This window comes from Salvelinus fontinalis, chromosome 21 (assembly GCF_029448725.1).
Source record: "Salvelinus fontinalis isolate EN_2023a chromosome 21, ASM2944872v1, whole genome shotgun sequence".
Lineage (NCBI taxonomy): Eukaryota > Metazoa > Chordata > Actinopteri > Salmoniformes > Salmonidae > Salvelinus > Salvelinus fontinalis.
This window is the reverse complement of record NC_074685.1, coordinates 1,084,651-1,088,965: the sequence shown is the minus strand read 5'-3', so window position 1 is coordinate 1,088,965 and position 4,315 is coordinate 1,084,651. Positions and strand designations below refer to the sequence as shown.

The following is a 4,315-nucleotide window of genomic DNA, read 5'->3' as shown; positions in this document are numbered from 1 at the left end:
CAGACTGAAACGCTGTGCTCACAGAGCTTTAACCAGGCTACCTTAACCTGGTTGAACCAGACTGAAACACTGTGCTCACAGTGCTTTAACCAGGCTACCTTAAGCTGTCCGTGGACATCACATACTGTTGTGTACAGTACTCTTTAGTCTTGTTCTGTTGTTAACCTTTAGTTCATATAGACTCTTTGTTCCAGACGTGTCTGTTGTTAACCTTTAGTTCATATAGACTCTTTGTTCCAGACGTGTCTGTTGTTAACCTTTAGTTCTTATAGACTCTTTGTTCCAGACGTGTCTGTTAACCTTTAGTTCTTATAGACTCTTTGTTCCAGACGTGTCTGTTGTTGACCTTTAGTTCATATAGGCTCTTTGTTCCAGACGTCTGTTGTTAACCTTTAGTTCATATAGGCTCTTTGTTCCAGACGTGTCTGCTGTTAACCTTTAGTTCACTAGGACTCTTTGTTCCAGACGTGTCTGTTGTTGACCTTTAGTTCATATAGACTCTTTGTTCCAGACGTGTCTGTTGTTAACCTTTAGTTCATATAGACTCTTTGTTCCAGACGTGTGTAACGGGTGTCCTCCTCCTCTTCAGACGAAGAGGAGGAGTAGGGATTTGATCAAAACGCAGCGTTGTGATACGACATGAATATTTATTAAACAAGACGAAAACTAAACATACTTGAGAATATACAAAATAATAAACGAAGTCAAACAGACTCGAACAAACGAACTTACACAACACGAAGAACACATGAACTGGTACAGACGACACAAACGAACGAACAAACTAAACAGTCCCGTGTGGTGCACAGACACAGACACGGAAGACAATCACCCACAAACAAACAGTGTGAACAGCCTACCTATATATGATTCTCAATCAGAGGAAACGTCAAACACCTGTCTCTGATTGAGAACCATATAAGGCTAATTACAAACCACCTAAACATAGAAACACAAAACATAGAATGCCCACCCCAACTCACGCCCTGACCAACTAAACACATACAAAAATAACAGACAACAGGTCAGGAACGTGACAACGTGTCTGTTGTTAACCTTTAGTTCTTATAGACTCTTTGTTCCAGACGTGTCTGTTGTTAACCTTTACATATCTTTAGTTCATATAGACTCTTTGTTCCAGACGTGTCTGTTAACCTTTAGTTCTTATAGACTCTTTGTTCCAGACGTGTCTGTTGTTAACCTTTAGTTCTTATAGACTCTTTGTTCCAGACGTGTCTGTTGTTAACCTTTAGTTATTATAGACTCTTTGTTCCAGACGTGTCTGTTGTTAACCTTTAGTTCATATAGACTCTTTGTTCCAGACGTGTCTGTTTTTTCCCGCCGCTACGGTTGTCATGCATCTTGGAAACATATACAGTTTGCACAAAGGTCTTAAGATGTAACCGTTTTATAAAAGAGACGGTGATACAGTCCCCAGATCTGAATGCTGCCTGTGTGTGAATCTACAGCAGAACAGATGTCTGTTTGATCGTATATACAACGCGGTAGGAAATTAAGACGAGAGATTCTTAGGACAATTACTCTAAATGCAAAGTCGTTTATCTTTTAGGTTTGTGTAAAGATATATGTTGGATTTCAGAGGTGTTTGAGGAAAAACAATTCTCTCTTCTCTTCCCTCAGGTAAAACGGAGAGAGGATCCTACTCCTATGGAAGAGACTCCAACTTACACGGGTGTCATCAGGTAAATTAAATATATTCATTACTGCAAATACCACACTGCGCTGTTATTGGTAAAAAAAACACCACACTATATTTTGGGATATGTATGAAGAATTAAGGTATTATTTGGTGGTTGAGTATTTAAGTTATTTTAAGCATTTTTAGATACCCTGCAGCTGCTCAGAGTGAGTAAAAACAGCTTTTTAAGATGTAAAATCCTAAGATATTTCACCTGGGATTCTGGTCCTGCTCTTAGGGCAGGGGTCCCGTGGCCTGCCTATTGTGGAACCCTGCTTTAGGGCCTCTGCTTAAGGATACATGCATGTGGGTACCTTCCTGTTTCTGACGCTATGTTGTTGTTGGCATGGGGACAGAACTTGGCCTTCCTTTCCCCTCTATGCCCCTGTCCTTCACCTCCCTCTCTCTCTCTCTCTCTTTCTCCCCCTATCTCTCTCTCTCTCTCTCTCTCTCTCTCTCTCTCTCTCTCTCTCTCTCTCTCTCTCTCTCTCTCTCTCTCTCTCTCTCTCTCTCTCTCTTTCTCCCCCTATCTCTCTCTCTCTCTCTCTCTCTCTCTCTCTCCCTCTCTCCCTCCCTCCCTCCCTCCCTCCCTCCCTCCCTCTCTCTCTCTCTCTCTCTCCCCCCCCCCCCCCCTCTCTCTCTCCCCTCTCTCACTCTCTCCGTCACTTCTACGGTACAGTACTCACAACAGAACACTACTAGGTTGGACTACTCTATCTACGGTAGGGTTTATATCCTCTATCTACTGTAGGGGTTATAACCACTGGTTATAATCCACTGGATGTGGATGTGGAGGGCTGTATGCCAGCCTGGTATATAAAGTACAGGCTGGATGTGGAGGGATGCCAGCCTGGTATGTAAAGTGGAGGGGAGTATGCCAGCCCTCCACACCGTTAAGTGTTCAGCATTTACAGTCACCACATCTCTTAGGTTGCAGCCAAGCGATGTGTGTGTGCGCAACGTTGGCTGCTTCCAGTGTGATGTGTTCTCACACTGAGACAAGACTTCCTTCTTTCTCTCTCTTTCTCTGTTTCTCTGTCTGTCTCTCTCTCCTCTCTCTCTCTCTCCCCTCTTTCTCGCTCTCTCTCCTTTCTTTCTCTGTCTCTCTCTCTCCTTTCTTTCTTTCTTTCTTTCTTTCTCTGTCTCTCTCTCTTCTCTTTCTCTCTCTCTCTCTCCTCTCTTTCTCTGTCTCTCTCCTTTCTTTCTCTGTCTCTCTCTCCTCTCTTTCTCTCTCTCTCTCCTCTCTTTCTTTCTCTGTATCTCTCCCCTCTCTTTCTCTCTCTCTCTCTCTCTCTCCTGTCTTTCTCTCTCTCTCTCCTTTCTTTTTCTGTCTCTCTCTCCTCTCTTTCTCTCCTTTCTTTCGTTCTTTCTCTGTCTCTCTCTCCTCTCTTTCTCTCTCTCTCTCTCCTCTCTTTCTCTCTCTCTCTCCTTTCTGTCTCTGTCTCTCTCTTTCTCTCTGTCTCTCCTCTCTTTCTCTGTCTCTCTCTTTCTCTTTCTCTCTCCTTTCTTTCTTTCTCTGTCTCTCTCTCCTCTCTTTTTCTCTCTCTCTCTCCTCTCTTTCTCGCTCTCTCTCCTTTCTTTCTCTGCCTCTCTCTCCTCTCTTTCTCTCTTTCTCTCTCCTCTCTTTCTCTCTCTCTCTCCTCTCTTTCTCTGTCTCTCTCTCCTCTTTCTCTCTCTCTCTCCTTTCTTTCTCTCTCTCTCTCCTTTCTTTCTTTCTTTCTCTGTCTCTCTCTCCTCTCTTTCTCTCTCTCTCTCGCCTCTCTTTCTCTCTCTCTCTCCTTTCTTTCTCTGTCTCTCTCTCCTCTCTTTCTCTCTCACTCTCCTCTCTTTCTCTCTCACTCTCTCCTCTCTTTCTCTCTCTCTCTCTCCCCTCTTTCTATCTCTCTCTCCGTTCTTTCTCTGTCTCTCTATTCTCTCTTTCTCTCTCACTCTCTCCTCTCTTTCTCTCTCTCTCTCTCTCCCCTCTTTCTATCTCTCTCTCCTTTATTTCTCTGTCTCTCCCAATGTCTCTCTCTCTCTCCTCTCTTTCTCTCTTTCTCTATCCTCTCTCTTCTCTCTTTTGTGACAAGAACAGACTAGTTGTGCGTTCCGAGATGCCGTTCTGCACACCACTGTTATACTGCGCTGTTATTCGTCTGTTTGTAGCCGGGCCTGTTAACACGATTCTTCTCCGGTTTGTAGCCGGGCCTGTTAGCACGATTCTTCTCCGGTTTGTAGCCGGGCCTGTTAGCACGATTCTTCTCCGGTTTGTAGCCGGGCCTGTTAACACGATTCTTCTCCGGTTTGTAGCCGGGCCTGTTAGCACGATTCTTCTCCGGTTTGTAGCCGGGCCTGTTAGCACGATTCTTCTCCGGTTTGTAGCCGGGCCTGTTAACACGATTCTTCTCCGGTTTGTAGCCGGGCCTGTTAACACGATTCTTCTCCGGTTTGTAGCCGGGCCTGTTAGCACGATTCTTCTCCGGTTTGTAGCCGGGCCTGTTAGCACGATTCTTCTCCGGTTTGTAGCCGGGCCTGTTAGCACGATTCTTCTCCGGTTTGTAGCCGGGCCTGTTAGCACGATTCTTCTCCGGTTTGTAGCCGGGCCTGTTAGCACGATTCTTCTCCGGTTTGTAGCCG

The 4,315-nt window shown here is 44.9% G+C and overlaps 1 protein-coding gene across 1 annotated transcript in view; it reads left to right on the top strand.

Annotated features, from left to right (window-relative positions):
• Positions 1 to 1,600: 1,600 nt before the first annotated feature.
• Positions 1,601 to 4,315, top strand: part of LOC129819110 (transcription factor 4-like) — a 242,236-nt gene continuing 239,521 nt past the window's right edge. Inside the window, exon 1 of the mRNA XM_055875679.1 lies at positions 1,601 to 1,703. The gene's annotated coding sequence lies outside the window, so the exon portion shown is untranslated. The remainder of the gene's footprint in view (positions 1,704 to 4,315) is intronic.